The 22371-nt window shown below is 45.7% G+C and overlaps 1 long non-coding RNA gene across 1 annotated transcript; it reads left to right on the top strand.

The window, feature by feature from the left end:
- Positions 1-271: 271 nt before the first annotated feature.
- On the top strand, positions 272-15998 carry LOC128327627 (uncharacterized). Its single transcript, XR_008308705.1, has 3 exons — positions 272-330; positions 13485-13563; positions 15492-15998. It is a non-coding gene; the product is annotated as an uncharacterized LOC128327627 (long non-coding RNA).
- The last annotated feature ends 6373 nt before the right edge of the window (positions 15999-22371 follow it).

Raw genomic sequence — 22371 nt, 5'->3', positions numbered from 1 at the left:
ACAAAGCTGAGCAAAGATCATCCCGGGGTCCCTTGAAAAAAAAAAGCAAGACTAATTATTCCTGTAACGTGGTTCAAGAATCTCACCTCCAAAATCTTATTAAAGCATCATGTTGTTCTTCCCCATTTCCTTTCCAGTCACTGATGCTTACAATAGTGCCTGTGTTGTGACGTGTAAAATATTCCTTCACAGTAACTATGCTTATTTCTCTTTGGTGCAGCCAAAAACTCAACTTGTGATGCAGAAGCTGGAAAAGAATTTCAAATAAAAATCTGATTTGTGAGATCAAAAGGATCCAACCAGAAAAATTTGACTGAATATCCAGGAGAGGTACCTATTTAACTCTAAAGGTCACAGACCCTCAGAATTACAAGCCATGTATTATTTATTGCATTTTCTCATACTTACACCCTTTCTTCCTTTTTTGGAATGTCCTGAGAGGCTTTCATGGGCCCTCAGTAGTATTTGAGCCAGCTGGGGCGGTCGGTACCATCTGGGGGAATGAAAGCTCATTGTGATTTTTGACACAGTCTACACCTCTAGAGATGGAAAATAGGTGGTAGCATTGCAAAGCTTTCTGCTTTGAGTGAGTTGTCATGCTTTTATTGTCCTGACCATAGGTCTTCCAGCAGCCAAATTGGCAATAGTGTTTTAAAAGCTTTGGAAAGTTCTTAAAACACAAAAACTACTATAAAACTTTATCGATGCTGTCAGAGGAATGGAAATGGAAATTGACAGGAATTATCTCCAAAGATTACGTCATTGAGAGTGTACAACAAGGTGTGTGCAGAATCAGTTTGAATTGAACCAGGTTAGATTTGAACAGTCCTGGTTTGACCAGTTTGAATTTGAACCAAACCGGCCTAAAAAAAGGTGGTGGGTCTGAGTTTGAACCAAACCAGGCTTGATCCGTTACGGACCATTTCGACCCAGTTCGGCAGTTCAAGAGGTGATGCATATAAAGGGGAATCTGGTGAGGATTCCTCTGTGCAAGCAAAGGGGAATCCTGCCTTTAAAAGGCTGCTGGAAGGGGCAGCAAGAAGGCTGGTGCTGGCAGCATCTCTAAAGCCTGGTGTTCAACCCAGCAGTGTGGCCCACATGGCAGCAACACAATTCTGGCCTCCGTAAATGCTCCGTGCATCTGTGGAGACTATTTCCATGATCACAAATTTGTGTATCACGCAAATTTGCATGTCATACAAATTTGCTTGTCACGCAAATGGCCTCTGTGCATCCACAGATGCTGGAACCGTGTCACTGCTATGTGGGCCATGCTGCTGTGGGGAGCACCAGTCACTGCCGGTGCCGGTAAGGTGCCCTCTTGCTGCCTCCCCTGGCTGACCTTAGAAACCTTTTAAAGGCAGGATTTCTCTTTGCCTGTAATGGGGAATCCTCACCGGATTCCCCATTACAATCATAGCCCCTCAAACCGGGTCAAAGCAGTTTGAACTGGTTCAACTCAGCTCAAGTGAATGGACCAGACCACCAGCCATTTCAACTGGACCAGTTTGTGAACCAGTGGTTCGTTTCGAATTCATTTTGAATCCAAACCGAACCACCAAAAACAATTCCTAAGTACAACAACTTGTTCATTGTTACCCTGGCCCTGACCCTTTGCTCTGGGCATAAATGACTTCAATTTTGCCTTAATTGTGTCTGTGGGGGGGGGGTGGTTAGAGATAACAAAGGGGTGATAACACTGAGAAGGCTATAAGTGCAACCATTACTATCACCTATTTTCCAGCTTAGGGGTGTGGTGGTAGATGTTGCCAAATCACTGTGAGCATTTGTCTCTTAAGATGGTACTCACAACCAAAAATTGTGGGCCTGGCTCATGGAAAACAATGGTCTCCCCTTTAGGCTCTGGTTTAGCACAGACTGACTTAGCGCCAACAATTAGGTTGTTCCAAGCCATTCAGTGCTGACCAAAACTGAAGGGTCAAACATCTGTAATAAGAATGTTCCATGTTCTATGCAATGGTAACATTTCTACTTCTTTCAGAAAAGATGTCAGTGCTTCATTGGCATGAACACTTTCACATTTTATAACATAAATCTTACATTTACTACTACTACTACTACTACTAGTAGTAGTAGTAGTATCATCATCATCATCATCATCATCCTCATCATCATCCAGAAAGAGATTTTGTGATGGTAGTGCTCAGGGGTGTAGCTAGGGGAGAGGGGCCCATGTTCACCCCTCTCCCTGGCAGCCCCTCAGAGTGAGGGAGATAATGAATAAAATAGTGAGGGGTGGAGCTGGGGGGCCCGCAGGAGCTGGGGGCCCTGGATTATTTGAACCCATCCGCTCAATTATAGCTACACCCCTGGAAGTACTGGTGAAGCCTCTGACAGTGATTGGTTGAGCTGCTGTGAAGTCACAGCAGTTCAGATTTTAGAGGGATGCAGGGCAGGTAAAATACCTAAGAAATGGGGAATAGAAGGATGAGGAAAGAGCCAAGAACTCAGAAGAAAGCAGACTAAGGAAAATAGGTCCTTTCTGAGGAATGAGGTGTCAGAGAGACCTGGCCATATACATGTCCATAACATAAACTCTGGCAAAAGAAATGCAAGGAGACAATAAGGGATGCCAAAAGAGAGTTTGAGGAACATATAGCTAGAAGTGTCAAGGGGAATAACAAAAACTGCTTTAAATATATCAAAAGCAGAAAACCTGCCAGGGAACCAGTTGGACCCTTAGATGATTGGGACATGAAAGGGATTATTAAGAAGGGTAAGGAGATTGCAGAGAAGCTGAATGAGTTATTTGCATCTGTCTTCATGGCAGAGGATACTGACCATATACCCTATTCTGAACTGAATTTCTCGGGTTTGGAGGCTGAAGAACTGGGCCAGTTTGAGGTGACAAGAGAAGATGTTCTAAACTGTCTTGAAAACTAAAAATTAATAAATCACCAGGGCATGATGGCATCTACACCCATGATGGCATCTACCACCCATGATGGCATCTACCACCCAAGAGTTTTGAAGGAACTCAAATTGAAAATGCTGATCTCCTAGCAAAAATATGTAACTTATCCTACAATCAGGCTCTGACCAAAAGGACTGGAATGTAGCTAATATAACTCCAATTTTCAAAAAGGGATCCGGGGAGATCTGGAAACTACAGGCGGGTTTGCTTAACTTCTGTACTATGTAAATTAATGGAAAGCATACTCAAGGACAAAACTGTTAAACATATAGAACAGGCATTGCTGAAGGAGAACCAGCATGGCTTCTGCAAGGGCAAGTCTTGCCTCACTAACCCTTTGGAGTTTTTTTAGAGTGTCAACCCGCATGTGGATAAAGATGATCCAGTTGAGAGAGTACACTTGGACTTCCACAACTCTTTTGACAAAGTTCCACACCAAAGGCTCTTTAGTAAACTTAGCAGTCATGAGATAAGGGGACAGATAACTGATTGAAGGACAGAAAACACAGGATAGGAATAAATGGACAGTAGGAATGTGCGAGCTGGCTCGAAGTCAAGCCAGCTCACACTTAAACTGGCCCAGCTTGAGGGATCGCCCTTGAGCCAGACTAGTCCTGGTTCAGCTCAAGGTCAAGCTGAACCCGCCGGGCTGCTACAGGGCTAGTACGAGTTGTGGGGGGTTTTTAATGGAAAAATGGTGGACCTACCACCATTGTGGGGCTTCAGGGGTGCTGGTATGGTTGCGAGAGTGTCTCCTGAAGTTCCCCCTCCCCCTGATGGCCTCCCCTTGGTCTCAAAGGCCTGTTTGGGGGTATTTTCAGCCCATTCTGGGCCTCTCTGCACTGGCTGTGGCCATTTTGGAGGCCACCACACATGCACACTCGACATTTTTTCATTAAAAACAATTTGTTCAACTTCCCTCCATTGAGCCAGGCCCAAACTGGTTCAGACTCAAGTCAAACCAGGCCCAGCTCTAGTGTACACAGAAATGGATTGGACCCAGTTCTGTTCAAGTCCGGTTCTTCTTGAACCAAACCAGGTTTTCCGTTTTTGTGCACAGCCCTAATGGACAGTTCTCTAAATTGAGGGAAGTGAGAAGTGGGGGTCCCCAAAGGATTTATACTGAGACCAGTGCTCTTTAACTTGTTCCTAAATGATCTAGAAATTGGAGTAAGCAGCAAAGTGGCCAAATTTGCAGATGACAGTAAACTATTTAGGGTAGTGAAATCCCCAACAGATTGTGAGGAGCTTCAAAAAGATCTCTCTGGTCTGGGGGACTGGGTGACAAAATAGCAACTGCTGTTCAATGTGAGCAAGTGTAAAGTGATGCCTAGTGAGGCAAAAAACCCACCCCAGCTTCACATATATACTGGGGTCTGAGCTGTCAGTGACTGACCAGGAGGGAGATCTTGGGGTCATGGTAGATAGATAATTGGAAGTGTCTACTCAGTGTGTGGCAGATGTGAAAAAAGCAAATTCCATGCTAGAGATGAAAAATAAAAATACTAATATTATAATGCCCTTATACAAATCTATGGTACAGCCACATTTGGTGTACTGCATACAATTCTGGTCACTGTATCTTAAGAAGGTCATTGTAGAACTGGAAAAGGTGCAGAAGAGGGCAATCAAGATGATCAGGGAGCACTTTCCTTATGAGGCAGATAGGGGTGTGCACAAAACCGGAAAACCTGGTTCAGTTTGAGTAGAACTGGAGTTGAATCATACCAGCGTACACTAGAGCTGGGCCCGGTCTGGCTCAAGTCCAAACCGGTTCAGGTCTGGCTCGGGGGGTTTGGGAGGGGGGAATTAAACATGAAAAAGTGGATGTACCACCATTGCGGGGCTTTGGGGCTGCTGCCATGCCTATGGGGAGTCTCCTGAGGTCCACCTCCCCCCACCAGCCTCCCCCCAGTCTCAAATGGCAGATTTGGGGCCATTTTTGACCAATTTCCGGTCTCTGGTGGTGGCCATTTTGGAGGCTGTTGCACATGCACACTGGCCATTTGCATAGATTTTACCTATTCCGGGGCCTCTCTGCATTGGAGGCAGCCATTTTGGAGACTGTGCACATGCACACTGGCCATTTGTGTGGCTGGTGCACATGTGCAACAGCCTCCAAAAAGGCCACCACTAGCACAGAGAGACTTGGAATAGGCCAAAAATGGCCTGAAATTGGTCATTTGAGTCCAGGGGAGGCCAGCGGGGGGGGGGGCCTCAGGAGACACACACACACACGCCCATGGCCACAACAGCACCCTTGAAGCCCCGCAATGGTTGTAAGTCCACCATTTATTTATTTATTTATTTAAACCCAAACTTGACCAGCTCAGGAGGTTCAGTTTGACCTCAAGCCAAACCGGGCCCAGTCCAGTTCGAGGGTGGCACTTGAGCGGGCCAGTTCAAGTGCGAGCCGGCTCAACCACCAGCCAGCTCACACATCCCTAGAGGCAAGGCTACAGCATCTGGGACTTTTTAGGCTGGAAAAGAGATGGCTATGGGGAGACATGATAGAGGTATATTAAATTATGCATGGAGTAGAGAGAGTGACCAGAGAGAATTCTTTCTCCCCCTCTCACATCACTAGAACCAGGGGTCATCCCATGAAACTGAAGGCCAGGAAATTTAGGACCAACAAAAGGAACTACTTTTTCACACAGTGCATAATCAATCTATGGAATTCTCTGCCACAGGATGTGTTGATAGCCACCAGCTTGGATGGTTTTAAAAGTTGCTTAGACAAATTCATGGAGACAGGTCTATCAGTAGCTACTAGTCTAGTGGCTATAGGCCAGCTCCAGCCTCATTGGCAAGATTCCTCTAATTACCAGTTGCAAGGGAGCAACAGCAGGAGAGAGGGCATGCCCTCACCTCTTGCCTGTGGGCTTCTCAGAGGCATCTGGTGGGCCACTGTGGGAAACGGGATGCTGGACTAGATAGGCCCTGGGCCTGATCCAGCAGGGCTGTTCTTATGTTATGTTCTTATGTGGGAAAAGAAACTAGAGGGGAAAACAGGATAGGAAAAGAAAAACTGGAAGAGAGAATAAACCAAACTGAAAGCAACAGCAGGAAAGAATCCCACATTGATTTGAAATAACCAGCCAAATCTTTGCTTACAAACCAATTTTTGCCTTGTTTTTATTTTGATTTCTTTTTTATTCTGTGCAGATTTTTAAGAACATCCAATTTTGAACTAGTTTGGAACTGACATAAAGCCTATCCAGAGGAATTACCCAGACTCTTTAGTGAGACCCTTCTACTATCAGTCCTCAGCAGTTAGTCCTGTCATTTTTATTTTATTTTTTAATTTCATGTCCCATGCTGCTGTTCTCTGAGTTGGCCTCCTCTGATGGTTCTAGAGCCACAAGAAATTTGGCAGCCAGTTTGGCAGGTGCCACAGTGGCCTCTAGTGGACATAAGGTATCAGAGCAACCCACAAAGACACGGGGGACTCATATATGCGCACAAGTTAAGACTATAGGGATAAACCTAGCAGTCATGTGTATCTGCTGCATTAGGTGTAAACATTAGCAAGCTGACCACATCAAAGCACTCTGATGTTAATTGGACTAATGCAGCCTGTGTACAGGATTGCAGCCCATGCTTTCGTCATTGTATGGGTATACCATTGTCTGGTGTAGACTGTCATTCTGCACACCATTGGTAGAGCATAGCTGCAAATCATATTTGTTTGACTGGCATTTTGTGTCCTTGCTCCCAGAGGCATCTGGGTGTCACATTGTGCCAGGATGAACTAAATGTGGAACTTCTTAAAGGGTTAGTGAGCATTTTGAGACCCAACCCCTCCCCCCTTAAAATGCAGAGGTTAAATACAGGTTATATCTGCATTTCAAAAGGAATTTCAAAAGGAAAAGGGCTCTGAATTTAAGATGACCTACAGATATCAAAAACTTGAGGGGGGGGAACCTAGTCTTGGATCCAGATAAATACTGTATTAAAGATTGTGCGAACCAACCTACTATCTCACAGTCAGACTGCCTTACAGGGTTGTGGGAATGGGCGGGGGGTGGGGGGGAGAAAACCACAGGTGCCAGTTTTGGAGGAAGGTTGGAATAAAAACATAATACAGTAAATAAGGCTGAGTTCACATTTCAAGAGCACATAGGCAGTGTGATATTCTACGGCTCAGAATATGATCTGAAAACACACAATGGGAAGCTAAGTGAAAGGGGGGCTTTGAAAGTTTCCTAGATGGTTGTTTGCTTGTGACCTGAATGTAGACTGTTCAGAGAAACCGCAGAGTAGAAGCAGAATCAATAATAAAATAAGCAACCCATAGAAGTGGCTTGTTCAGTTATTTAACAGATGCTTTATCTCATCTTTCTCTGGATTGAAATATATCCTGCCTACCCAAGTGGCTTAAGTGTAAAATAGTGAAAACCATTGCTAAATAAAAATTAGTAAAAGTACAACAAATAGATTTGAATTGCTCCCTATTGCACTGTGAAAGTCTTATCCATGTGCTGTAACACAAGCATGTCTGGTTTCCAAAGGCTTAACAGCAGTAGAAGTCACAATTATTTATTCTGCTTTCTTGAGCAAGACTGAATAGCAAGCAGAGCTGCGTGTGAAATAATATGGGGGTCTTATCCGCATCAAAGTTTCTACTTTTGCAAGGAAGTCTTCAGACTGGGGTCATTTGCATCCTTCAGTGAGCCAGCACCAAAAGCAAGTTGTATCCACTCCCCACCTTTGGTGCGGACTCAAACTGATTAATGCAGCACACTGGCCAGTGTCCTGTGGCATTACTGGTATGCCACAGCACACCAGTTGAGAAATGCTGGCCATTACACGGCACCTCCATATAATTTAAGTGTTCTGCTATGAAACACATGCAGACTCTGCTCTAAAAGGCTGCACTTACAAGACTTACTCTCTCAGAATTCATCAAGAATTGTGCTTTTTTTTCACTTTTCAAGGGAAAACTCACCATACCAAGGGCTTCCTGGTGGTCTCCCACCCAAGCACCAACCAAACTCAGACCTGCTTTGCTTTTAGCAAGGTTGCTATCTTAGCAGAGTGAGCCAAGACTGTGCCTTGCCATGGGACTGCATAACTGTGGCCTCCACCTGTTGTGGGACTCTAGCTCCCAGCATCCCCAGCCACAGTGGCTAATGATCAGAGATGGAGGGAGTTGCAGTCCAACATCAGCTGGAGGGCTGAAGTTGTGCAGCCCTGCCTTACCACCCCAACCACAGCCACTACAGGGTGCAAATTCATAGGGCAATTTGAAGGCCCCAATTTGAAGATTAAACTACAAACAAACAGTAGTGTATTGTATTGAGCATGTATTGGGGTTACTTTTTTCCATCTCTTCTACTAAACATAGCAATGTTAACAATGTTATTAAATGATAATGATAATAACACTGAGGCTGAATTCAGACATAACACAGAACTGAGGGTCCAAAGGACCTGCGGTTCCACTCCCCACCTCCCCCACCCCACACACTTACCAGTCTGAATTTGGACATAAGTGCTGGCCTCCTCTCTGCAGTCTGCGAGGACGGAGAGAGGGAGGAGCTTATTTCCCTCAACTCTGGTCCCAGGGAAGGCTGCCTCCATTACTGAATTCAGATGTAATGGAGGCAGCCGCACACCGGAGTCCCGAGCAGCGAACCTCACTTCAAACTGAGGGGTTCAAATTGGAATTTGGTAAGTGAACCCTCGGGTTGAGTTAGAGTCTGAACTGCAGTTCCCTGCACTTAGACATTCAAGTTTGGGGACGTCTGGCTGCTCTGCTGCCTGTTCCCCGTTATGTCTGAATCCGGCCTGACAGCTGGTGTAGTATAGCAGCTAAGAGACTGAGTTATGGACCTGCCCACAGGATTTCACCATTTGATTCTTATCTTTGTCATGAACTTGCTGGGTGGCCTTAAGTAAGCTGACCCCCATCTGCAGTATACGGACAGTAATGTTTATAGCTATGTGAAGCAAAGGGGTTTGTGTTTTGAGCATGCATTGCTAGTACACAGTCCTATTTAATTGTTCCTAGCAATTGACAGGTGGCAACAGTGAGCACATGCACACTACAGAATTAAATTGGTTAGATAGCCATTCCTTCTTCCCTGGAAACATAGTAGTTCTGTGGGGAGTAAGCATGTATTAGAGATCTCAGAGAAATCTGAAGTTCTCAGAGCAAGTTGCATCAGGTCCATTCACATGCTATGTTCAACACTCATACCATGAATGTACAATGTACACTGGTACAGATTTGTAAACAGGTACAGTAATTCACGTTATGGTAAATGTAGGTACAGAAGTATACTTCCTATCTGTTCCATGCATTTGAAGAGCCTGTATCCAGGTTCACTTTTAAATTGAACGGAGGTACAGTAATTCACAGCCACCTAACGGCACAGCAGGGAAATGACTTGATTAGCAAGCCAGAGGTTGCCGATTCGAATCCCCCTGGTATGTTTCCCAGAAATACCTATATTAGGCAGCAGTGATATAGGAAAGATGCTGAAAGGCATCATCTCATACTGTGCGGGAGATGGCAATGGTAAACCCCTCCTGTCTTCTACCAAAGACAACCTCAGGGCTCTGTGGTCACCAGGAGTCGACACTGACTCGACGACACACTTTACTTTTACTTTACAGCCATTCACACAAACACATGTACGAGTGTACAGACATCTGTACACTCGTTCAGCGTAATGTCTGAATCGGACTTTCCCAAGATTCTTTGGGGGAAGCTACAATGGTTAAATTACACCCATTGCTTTGCTCCTCATCTATGAGAGATTTCATTAGTTATTAAGCATAGACTTACTATGTTACAATGATGTATTTATGTTGATCTTGCTGCTGCAAGATTGCAAACTAAATAAATAGATCTATTTTTTTAAAAAAAGAATATGTTTGTTGTGTCAATAGGGCCAAGGAGTTGATCAGAGGTGCTCTTGGGAAACAAATCTCATGTGATCTGAAACACAGAGCAAAAGAGAGACTGACTCCTCTGCTCTAAATGGCACCCTCCAAAAGCGTGTGAAAGATATGAACCTTGGGTGAAAAGATATTTAGTTAGTTAGTTAGTTAGTTAGTTAGATTTATATGTCGCCCTACTCCCATAGGACTCAGGGCGGCTTACAAGCAATAATATACAAAGTAACACAGTTCTATAAAATACATCCTACCTAACATCATAACCACAACCCCATACAGTACTCATATGAACCTTGGATATGAACCCAGGGTGAAAGATATGAACCTTGTTGTCAAGCCAGGTGTGGATTAACCCAGAGGCAGAGGAGGCATCTGCCTACGGTGGCAAAATTTGAGGAGTGGAGGCGGCAGTATCTACAGGGAGTGGGAGCAAAGGGAATGTTGCCCCTCTTACTTTGATTTTTTCAAAAGCTGCGGCAGCAGTAGCTGCAGAGTGGGGGGGGGGCGACCAGGTGAGGGGAAAGTTCCCCCTTTTGCCTCCTAAAGATCACTGGCAGCAGGATGAGACACAGCAGTGGTGGCAGCGGCTGGCTGTAGGGAGGGTAGGGGGGTGAGGAGGGAAGAGTTGGATTTGGGCGGCATATAGCAGAGCCCAGTGGCCATTCAGTCGCCGAGCAGGAGGGGAGGAGGAAGGAACTTGCCACTGCTGCCTGCAAAGCAGACATAGAGGTTAAAAAGGGGGGGGACTGTGGCTGTCCCCCCGCTTGCCCTCCCTCCCTGCAGCTGCAGCCAGACGCCACCGCCACCCAAGTAAAAGGGGAACTTTCCCCTCCCCGCAGCTATTGCCGCCACGGCCTCTTTTTTAAAAAAATCAAAGAAAAAGGCGATTACTTTCCCCAACCCCCCTTCTCAGGGCTTTTCCCCCCCTTTAAGGGCAGCACAAGCCTTTTTGCCTATGGGTGGCAAAAAGGTTACTCCGCCCCTGGGTCAAACTGGAGTTGGTAAACTGAATATGTAATAACTCACTGGGTGTCTTTGTAGTGAATATGCTGGCAGTCACTGGACCCAACCTTTACAGCAGGCATCCCCAAACTGTGGCCCTCCAGATGTTGCTGAACTACAATTCCCATCATCCCAGCCACAATACATTGTAGCTGGGGGTGATGGGCATTGTAGTTCAGCAACATCTGGAGGGCCGCAGTTTGGGGATGCCTGCTTTACAGCAATACTCTGCAGATGAAGGGGGAGTACACAGAAAGAAAGCAGGGGTCATATCAGGATTAATGAATCTTTATTCAATCAGTATTAAGAGTCTGAGTCTGAGCCATATGAGGCTGAGGAATAATCAGGACCAGAGAAAACAACACAATGTCCAAGCAGCAGTATCGAACTCCAGTAATTACAAAGCACTTCACTCAGCTTCCAGAACACACATTTAACCAGCAACCTCTTCCACTGCACAGAAATGACAATATTGGTGAATTAAGTACGTCTCTGAGAGAGGCTTATTAAATTAGCCTAATACCATATTGCATGATCAATAACAATGTATTTATTTTTTTCCCAGTGGCCTCAGGTGACTTTTCATTAGGCATTTGAATTACCTTAGAAATTACTAGATATCAATTTAGAATTCTCTCCGAAGATATGGTAGCTTCCTACACTTAAGGAAGAAAAATGAACACGTACCACTTCTGGGGGTTGTTTTGGATTTCAGGAGAACATCAGGAAGTCCTTAGTGTCAACATCAGTCACAACAGATTGGACTTTAGAAGTCAATAATATAAAGTCGCTTGGTTTTTATGAATTAGAACACAGACACAAAGAACACAAATCACCTTTAGGTATTGTTAGCAAAGACATCCGAGATACAACATGATTACACTAAGCACATAAGGCAAGAATTCTCAGTCTTGGGTTCTTGGATGTTGTTGGACTATAACTCCCATCATCACCGGCCACAATGGCCCTTGACTACAACTCCCATCATCCTCAGACACAATGGCCTTTGACCAGTTGTAGCCAAAAACATCCCTGCCATAAGGATTGAAATTCTTAGGACAGTTAACCCAAAATATTTTCACCCTAATCCAGCAAACTCTTGCAGGTCCAAGGACCACACTCTTCACATGGTAGCCTCAGTTGCAAAAACTTCCCTATTGATCTCAAGAGAGAGAGTAGCTCCATGTGAAGCATTGTGAGGGCCAATCATATGCCCTATAGATCAGATACCTTCCACTATTTCACTCAGAAAAATCAGCACATTTGTGTGGATGTAGAATGCTGCTATTTTCACACCAAGGATTGGTACCTGAGAACATTCTCCTCCTCCAAAATGCACATCCATGCTGCTGAAAGCTCCTCCCTCTCTCCTGCCCATTGACTCTGCAATAGCTCGCCCTGTACTGGTTTCTGAAGCAAGCAACCTACTGGATAGGCTGTTATGGAAGTGGTGCATGAAAGGAATATAGTGCATTGCTGTCTGGAGGTCCATGTGCATGTACACTTCAATGCCACTGCCAGTGCACTATAACTTCTCAGGAGCTGAGGAAGGGATGAACCTGGAAGCATTTTAATGCATATATATGCATCAAATATATTTATTTTAAAATGCATTCCCGAGTTACATCTCCCCAAAATGCATAATGGAGACAAAAGGGGAACAGTTTGTCAGAGGGGTAGGGATGTGCCCGGAACCGGTTTCGTCAGTTCGGTTCAAATCCAAACTGGATTCGAAGCAACCCGGTCCAGTCTGGTTCCGGGTCTGACCAAACTCGGTCGGGTCCAGTTCAGCCATCGAACCGGGCAGAACCAGTTCACAAGCTGGTTCGAGGATATACTTGTAAAGGGGAATCTGGCGAGGATTCCCCTTTGCTTGTAGAACACAGTATGACAGAACACAGATTGTAGAACACAGTATGATAGGATTCCCTATCATAAGGCTGGCGGTGCGGGGGTGGGGGAGCAGAAGAGTACCTAGTACCTTCTATTTTCAGGCAAGGATGCTGCAGAGAGTCTCTGGAAACATGGGAGGCAGCAAGGGGCTCCTCCAAGCTTCCTCAAGGACAGCCCAGGCTGGCTGTGGAATCCCCCTTTACTTGTAAAGGGGAATCCTCGCAGGATTCCCATTTACAAGTCTATCCCCAAACCGGTACAGTTCAAGCTGGCTCGCACATCCCTAGAGACAGGTACCAGAAAAGAGGGACTGGCCCCAGTAAATGGTGATCTTTGGAAGGTGTGAGATCAGGCACTGCTGCTCTGGTCCAAGCATGACTGAGGCAGCTTGCTCAGAGGAGTGGGCTGCATGCAGTATCAGCTTGTGACACACACAACAGAAGGTGCATAAGGTGTGCATAGATTGTGAACCACCCAGGGGCTTTTTTGTATAGGGCAGTATACAAATGTACTAGATAGATAGATAGACAGACAGACAGATAGATAGATAGATAGAGCTCCTTATGATCAGACTACGCTAGAGGCCAGATGGGAAACCCTTCTAGGCCGGATTGAGTCTTTGGGGCTGCAATTGCCTGTCCCTAGTTTAAGAGTGGGCTACAACTCACTACAAGAAATGTTCGCCTGTGTCATATTCATTGTTTTACTCAATAGGTTCTGTGTAAAATGTTTTCTTCTTTTCTCAGGGCTGACGGAGCAGGTTAAATATCTAAATATATAATAAATATAAAAAAGTATGTCAAACCTTTTTAACAATTGAGTTAGGTAAGTCATCACCATATATTTTGTGTGACTCTATCTCTAACCTAGAAATAATGGTGTTGGATTGACCATGAGATAACCCTTCTTCATTATGAGTAACACCAGAGAGTATATCTTCCATGCATTTTTGCTTTATTCAACAGTTTTTTGCAAGTATGACCTTATTCTATTAATGTTAAGTAGAATTAATTAAAGCCATTGGCATTTCCTCCCCGAGCTGAAACATAGCTTGCTTTAAAAGAAAAATAATGTATCTCCCATTGATTAATCTTTCATGACCTTAAATTACTGCATGTTGCTATGGGTGTCACTGTTTGTATTATTTTTATGGGCCACTTTTTTATTTAAATGTATAAATTTTAACCCACTTTGCAAGTGAGAACAGCTGTTGTGCTCCCAGTACGTGGGTGGAGCTGTGAGCTGCCATTAGACCAAAAGGGGCACTTTGCAGGCAGGGCATCTAGCCAGTGGAATTCAGCCTTCACCAATATGTGATTGGGCAGGTGGGGGGGGGGTGCTTGATCAGGGGTCTTTGCTATGAGAATCTGCTGTGACAATTATATCCCTACTTTCATCTGCACAACATTGGGGCATATGTCTTAGGCTGGGCTTAGTTTGGGCATGATAGTATTCGGTAGGCTGGGTTTGTGTGCATTTTAAGCGATGCTCTAATCCAGAGGTGGCCAGTCTGAGGATCTCCACTAGGGATGTGCGAGCCGGCTCGATCTGAGCCGGACTCATAGGCAGATTACCGCAGAAGCAATGGAGGCAATTGCCTATGGCAGCGAATCCTGGAAGAGCAGCAGATCTTGGGACGGGGGGAAAGTTGTGGGTTTTTTTTAACTTTTAAGACTGTGTCTGCCGCTGCTGACGGCGGCAGAGGCGAGAGATTAAGCCTCTTGCTGCCCCACTGCCGCTGTGAGGAGGGTTGGGGTGGAGAGGATGAAGTCCCCACACACACACACACACCTTTTTAACTTCTAAATGCTGCCGCAGCAGCTACAGGAAGCAGGGGAAGAGAGAGAAGTCCCCCCTTCTACATTAAAAAATGCCGGTAGAATGGGGCAGCTGGCTGCAGCGGGGACTAGGAGAGTTGGGGGGGGGGGAAGGAAGTGCTCCCATTTTACCTTAAAGCAGCTTCCGCTGATCTTACTGTCCACATATGAAATGACAGCCCTCATGGGCTTCATCAACTCCTGGTTTTGTTGCCATCCTGGGACTATAACAATGAGGGGAGGGTAGCAGGGCGCTTTCCAGATTAACCACTCAACAGCGGCAAAATGCTTCCATTCATTCAAAATGTAAATAGCAAAGCGCCCAGCAGGGGGAGCAGTCGTGAAAACTAACAACCTGAAAAAACAGCAACTTCTAAACACCGGATATACAACATTCTAGCACTATATCACAGCGATGAAATTCGAAACAAGGCATTGGAAATCTGAACGGCACCTTGCTGTCAGCGTAGGGACTGTGGTGTCGCAACACAGGAGGTGTGGAAGCACACTTCAGAGATACGCCATGACCCCATTGCAGGGTCTAATCTGGAAAGCGCCCTGGCCACAATACTTTTTTGGTGCTCTGCATTCCCTTTAGTAAGTCACAGTTTATCGAGTCTTGCCACAGAGGAAGGAACCCGGGTTCAAATTATGTTCTGTGTGGCAGTAAAGTACAGGTATACTAATGATATATTGGTAAGATATCAAAACAGATTTGTGGAGTATTGTCTCTGTTATCTGCTGTCCGTTCTTGAATGCTTCTCTCTGGATGTTTACTAGCTTGCTAATCAGAGATTTGTGGTTGCTCTTGATGAGCAGAAAGATCCTAAGTCAGAAGTGAAGCAGTTAAAGCAGGAAAGCGGCATGTTTACTAAACCATCTGAAGTTGATAGCCCCCACGGCCTGACTTTTTTTCTCTATCTTCGTAAACCGCAGTGAATTGATGGAATGACCTGGACTTGATCTTCAGGGCAATATGTCTGATGGCACCGCTGGATTGATAAATTGATTCAAAACTATTACCATGGTGAAAAAGCAATAAGGTCATAAAAATTGCATCAGCTGGCTAAGTAAATCCTGGCATTTCATGACAAGTAATGCAGAAGAATCGCAAGAGGAGCTGGGCATGAGGCTGAATGAGTGAGCGAGAAATGACTTTGAAGAGCTCATCATCTCCGATCTATTCTTCCTGCCAGCGATTCATGCCTTCGCATAGTGCCACTTCATTATGGGGAAATAACTGTACACTTCTAGCATATTCCTGGCCGTCCCTGGCGGCCCCTGGAGGACCCTTAGCTGCTTAATACCTCATCATGGGCTTCATTGAACACTTTAATCTGCACTTGTGTGATCAATAGAATACTGGTGTAAATTAAAAGGACAATTTCGTGTAATCAAGCCTGTTAATGCTCATTTTGAAAACCATTATTTGTGGAAGGCATTTAGAAGGAAATTGCAACATGGCAAGGCTGATGCACTCAGCGATCATTTGAAAGGTAGCCGCCTCTCTCTCTCGTTCTCCCCCGCTGCACCCCTCTCTGTGATTTTATATTTGTGTATGGGAGAGGGGGTCATTAGAAAACACAGAGGGGGCTGGGGAAAAGAAGGGGAGAGAAGGCAGTCCAGCAGGAATAGATGTCCTCCCTGCCTGCTGAGCTTGCCTTCATACCGGGAAGAAAATGAAATTTTCCAGTGTTCTATTTCTGTGGCAAATTCAATTACTGTGGGGACTTGTTCAAAGCGGTGTAACTTCCAAGAGGCAGAAATTGAAAACCTGGCAGCTAATGAAATGGCAAATGACTAGTAAGTTGAGACAAGGGCCGTCAATCGGATCAAACGCCTGGAGAAAAATAGCAGCTACCCTCTCTTTTAGCACAGAGCCCTGTTCTGGCTTCTTTTTGCCTTCGGTTTTCCTTTGTTGACCTTTTTTTAGGCCAGAGCGTGCTACCTTCACTCTTTATTTTGCTTAAGTTAAAATAATAACCTGTGCTTCTCAAAGCCAATCTCTTGGACCTGATTTATACATGATGCAAGCCAAGGGGGAGCCTCATACCCGTGTAAGCTTTCCATGAGCACCTGGCCACACTGAAATGCATTCCCTACATATGGTGGCCCATTTGCAGGTTAACATTAGCACACCAATGATTGATAGCCTGAATGAGTGCACTGCTGCTGTTCCAATACTGGATGGCAGGGCCACCTAATTTCAGCCCTCCAGCTGTTTTTGAATGACAACTTCCAGCATCCCCAGCCACAGTGACCACTAGTCAGGGATTATGGAAGTTGTAGTCCAACATCTGCAGGAAGGCCAAATATGTGCAGCCCTAAGGTATGGGCCAATGCGTGTTGTCAGTGTGTGCAGGTGCACATGGAAATCTATACACAGGGATGCGCTTTCCATCCTATATGCATCAGGCCTGACATGGACCACCTGGCCTGCTATTTAGCCTGCTGTTTGGTAGCTTGAGCCACATCTTCTGTCTATATCAACATTATAACCCTTTGTCAGGAGGGTAGTTTGAATTAACGTTCATGTGTTGCCCTGAAAGAGGTCAGGCAAGGATTCTGCCTGTGTGCTACCAAAAAGATCTGGCCAACTGAGGAGACTGCAGGGAAACCATCTGTACCAAAGAAGCATCATTTTTGCACCAATAGGCAACAACAGGTCAGGTGATATTCGGTGACCCTTATAAAAACTTCTGGGGTCCCTTACTTGCTGGTTTGAGCCATTTCAAGGCCTGCTCTTGCTGAATACAGAATGCTCTTGCCTTCACCTCCAGAGGAGCCAAGATTGACACTGTAAGAGTCCAACTACCTCGAAGCAAACTTGGTGTGATGTACATTTATGAGGATGGATCCATCCTACCTCAGATGAAGAAAAGAGAGTGCCAGGTCATGGGATGACATGCCAACAGCTGCTTCAGCTTCTAGTTCTGGTCAGTACTAGCTTATCTTGCAAGACTCTTAAGGTTAAGGGGATCAGCCCTAAAAGGTTACACAACATGGAGGAGATGTGTTGTGTCAGGACCAAGACTTCTAAAAGGAAAATGAACAGAACTTGTCTTTTGTCTTGTTTTGGGTTAATCCATTCCTTGATCCAGGCCAGCTTTTGAATGGGGCTTTAGTTACTTGTATTCCAATCCCGGAGTAGATGCAGGGCTAAGAAACAGCCAGCAGCAAGAGCATAGGAAAGCAGTCTGCAGCACTTGCCTCTCTTTACATAGTCAGGTGGGTCTCACGATCCCAAGCACCGGGTTTGCAGAGCACTTGCTCCGCAAACCCGGTTTAAGGGGTGGGCTTCTTGAGCAGGTTACCCGCTCAAGAACCACCGGTCTCACAGCTGAGCCCGGTGGTTCACATGATTGTAGGAAATCGGGCTAGCAGAGGCTAGCCCGATTTTCTGCAATCGTGTGAATAGCCTCAATATCTATTTCATTAAACTATTAATATTGCTGATTCCACTCCACTGCCTTGTCCTTGCATACCACAACTCTTTCCTTTGGATTTTACATCTCTGAGGCCTATTCCACGCAAAAGGCAGTTGAGGTGCTCAGTTCTTGGAGTGTACCACTTCAAATGGCAGTTGGGGGAATCACCCAATTGATTGCTGCTCTGCTTTTAAAACAAAACAAAAAAACAACCCACCTCAGTACACATCCAAAAGTATAAAGTTTTTATAAAGGGGAGACTTTCAAAAGAGGGATAACATTCTGACCAAGCCTTCTAGCTGATATGCTGGTTCTGAAGTTACAGGGAATTCTTTTCATGGGGAAACTTTCAATCCTGTGATCCACCACACCTGCAGTTAGAAATGTTACAATCCAAGGACAGTTGTATTGCTGTTTGTGTGAATTCAAATTGGCAGGCCATTAGGAATATGACCAGAATACATCTGCCAACTGAAGCTATTCCTAGAGATGTTTGTTTTCAAATATTTTTTGCAATACCAAATCACAAAAGTTTGAAATTGCACTCAGTAGTCACCTGGAGATTGGTGCTGATTCCTGGAGGCTCCAGGCCCGTCTTGGAGAATTGGCACGCCTAGGTCAGAAGACCTTTGTGAGCTAACTGAGGTCTGCAGCTTTTTCCTTTTTAGAAACCTGGGGCCAGTCTGCTGAGGACCAGTGGCTGCTTCCAACCAACAGAGGTGCTTGAGGGATCTAGAGACAAGACTTTCCAAAGTTTATTCAATGGCCATAGGCAATAGGAAGAATTGCCATCTATGCAGAGCAAGGGTTCCTTGTTATTGGTCTACAACTCCCATCATTCAGCCATTGTGGCTGGGGAAGATAGGAGTTCTAATCCAACAATGTTGCAGGACCCAAAGGACCAAGGATGTGTAAAGCACTGGTCAACTGAGCAGGACTTACACGGCACAAGACTTTGAACCATACAAATCTGAGCAAAGTATGCATATTCAAGGCAGGAAATACAAGGGTCCTTTTTATAAATTCCTGAGGATCTATTCAAGCCTGATAATGATTTTACTGCTAATTCAATCCTTCAAGAGTCCCTGATGTCAAGTTAATGAATTGTTGTTGGCATAATTATAAGACATGCTCATTTTTTACAATGGGCATAAAATTCTGAAATATAATTTGAAGGCACCTCACTTTTTAAAGAGCTGTTCCTTAACCTCTGAGACAGGGTTTTTTTTTTGGTGTGTGTGTGGCCAATTAATTTTATGTGATCATTTCCTTTTTATATATCCTAATGATTATTTGAGCTGTTATTTTTCTGAATTCCTAGATTTTTGTGTGCCCTGATCTTGGAAAGACAGGGTTTTAGCCAAAGAGAGGTAGTCATGACTACATCCCATTGAAATTAATGGGACTTAAGCAGTATCAGCCCAAGATGCTTTGCTGCCTGAGGAAAGATACCAAATGCTGGCCCCTTCATTCCTCAACCCTCACCATCTACCCTCTTACCTGTGCTTGGTGACCTCAATGCGTTGTGCCCAGCCAGCAGGCAGGCCAATAGCTGCACCTTCTCCTTGCATACTGAATTTCAAAAGGAACAGGGGAAGGGAGCAAAGGAGGAAGTGGTAGAAGGGAGAACGCTGCACATAACATTGGGCTAAAACATCTCTTTTCCCTGGCAGCCCACAGGTGACTGAATGAGCGAGGTGGGAGGCCTCAAAATGTATCACCCTTCACAGCTTGCTGAGGTAACTGCAGGGAAGGGCCAGCTGTGACTAACGTAAGTTAGTCATGACTAGTCTGTCCCTTTAATTTTGATGGTGTTCCATTATGGCCAACATTTTTTGGCATACAACCCATCATAGGCAGATTACCGGTGGCGAGGATAAAGCCCCCCTTTACTTCTAAATGCCACCACAGTGACCAGCAACTGCACAGCGGCTGCTGCCTGTGGGGCCAGGGAGCGCAGGGGAGAAGAGGCGTCCCCCTTTTTCATTCAAATCCCACTGACTTTGTGGCAGAATGCAGCGGCTTAAAGCGGGGACTGGGAGGGAGGGCTGTGGTCAGGGAGGAAGTTCCCCTACCATTTTACCTTAAAGCAGCTTCCGCTGTCTGGACAAACTCGCAAACGGCGAGGGAGTGCTCCTTCCAGCTCCCCTCCTCCCTCCCAAATGAGTGCACGCCCCATCCCCAAAGCAGTCAACAATGAGATAAAAATATGAAAACAGGACAACAAAGACAATAAAACCAAGACAATAAAATAAGAACAATTAAGAACTAGGACCGTGCATCATATCAGGCTGATAATTTGAACCAATGTAATGCAGGCTGCACTGTACAATTTTCATCAGATACAATCCAATGAAAAATTTGCCCAACAGACTGATACCATTTGATACAATACAAGGGTGTTGGATACATTCTTGTATCTTTTTGTACTGTATTGGGGGGGGGCTTACCTGATAGCGGAGCGGACTCCCTTTCTTTCTTCTTTGAAGAAATTTCCAGTTTTGCTGGCACCAGCGGCAGCAGCAGAAGCGGCATTTCAAAATGCTGCTCCTCTTCTCCTCCTCCTCCTCCTTCCTCCTCCTCTTCTCCTCCTCCTCCTCCTCCTCCTCCTCCTTCCTCTTCCTCCTCTTCTTTTAAGCAAAAAAGCCACTTTTCGTCCCAGCAACTAGTCCACAATGCCCTAGGAAAGGAAGCACCATCATGACATTGCCTACTTTTCCTGGTGCATTACTGGTTTGGGGTTTAAAAAAAAAAAGACGACCACTACAGTTTCAAGGCATGGTCATTTTCTTTTCCAGTAATACACCAGGGAAAGGACCCAACACCAGGACATTGCATTATTCCCTGGAGCATTGTGGGCTGCTGCCAGCAAGGTTCCGTAGATGTCCTGTAGCGCAGCGAAGACTCGGGATGTGCACGAATGGCTTGGGCAGCTGCCGGGGAGGTGGGGAGCAGTTGCCTTAAAAAGCAGGTAAGCCGCTCCTGACCTGCCTGCCCACTGTCCTGCTACATTTCCGACGGTGGTGCCTGCTCTCCAAAAGGCCGTGTGTGGCTGCGCCGCTGTTCCCTGCAGCCTCCGCACAGCGTCAGCATGCACATGGTGGGGTGGCAGGCGAGCAGGTCAGGAGCTGCTTACCTGTTTTTAAAGCAACCACTCCTGACCCTGCCGAACCAGTTGGAACGCCAGTGCCCGAGCCAGTTCGGCACTTCCCAGAGGTGCTGCCGAACCAGCTCAGGCACATCCCCAGCTAAGACCCCGCCTCCCACCCCCACCAATGCACCAAGCCAATCCAGCATATTGGGTTGATTCGATGCATCTGACCCCCTGTGCCTTGTCAGCCCCATGGATGTAATCTGTATCGGATCCATTTTTTTAAAATGTAGAGCCTATTAAAGACAGCGTAATCCAATACAGATATCTCACAGCAGCAAACAGTGTGCAGCATTAAAAACCGGACAAAATAAAAGAAGTTTTCAAAACACCTCAAAAGACAGAAACAGAGGGGGCCCAGTGGGTACCCCTGGGGAGAACATTCCCAAGTCTCCTCTGCTGATAAAACCCTATGCCTCCTACGTGCCCTTCTAATTTCCTACACTGATGGGACAGAGAGCAGGGCCTCCAAAGCTCATCTTAAAGCTTGGGCACGTTCGTCTGAGAACGGGAAAGATTCCAATTAGATTAGAATTGTAATCTCATTCATTCATTCAATCAATCAATCAATTAAAGAACTTATAATTGACTAAAAAGGTGCCCTGACTAATTTAGTCGCAACTTTTAAAAGAAATTGTATTTTTAATACAAGCGCTTATTCTAAAAAGCGCAGGGGGCAAGCAGCATCACAAAAGAGGGATTTCCCCCTTTCCCCTCTTGCAGGAGGGAATGCCTTTGTGCAAAGTGGTAACTGCTGCAAAACATGTGTGCATAATCTAAAATCAAAGCAAGCAGGGGCAGAGCTATAATGGGGCCCATGGGCCCCAAGAACGCATGCTGCCCTGTCTCCGAGGCTGCCTCACTTACCGCTGGGGCCACCTCACTCAGCCATTCTCCTTCCTGTGGTGCAGTGTGCTGTGCTGCCCAGTCCCAATGGCACACCCCAGCTCCCCCGTGGTGCATTCTTGCAGCCCACCACTGCTTCCTGCTCATGACCAACAGTGCATCTTGTGGCTGGTAGGAGCACACCATTGCTGGCAGTGGGGGAGACCACAGCTGCAGCTACCACCATCAGAAGAGGCAGGGAGTGCACGAGTGCCACTTGGGGGGGGGCTGCCTGTGAGAGCACGTGCCTCCTATAGCCCCCCCCCCCCGCGCCCATGCCACTGAAAGAAAGCATACTTCTTGCTTCAAAACCATTGTTTTATATGCAAATGAAATTAGTGGATCGATTAAT

The sequence above is a fragment of the Hemicordylus capensis genome, chromosome 5 (assembly GCF_027244095.1).
Source record: "Hemicordylus capensis ecotype Gifberg chromosome 5, rHemCap1.1.pri, whole genome shotgun sequence".
NCBI lineage: Eukaryota > Metazoa > Chordata > Lepidosauria > Squamata > Cordylidae > Hemicordylus > Hemicordylus capensis.
This window is presented reverse-complemented; position numbering and strand designations above follow the sequence as displayed.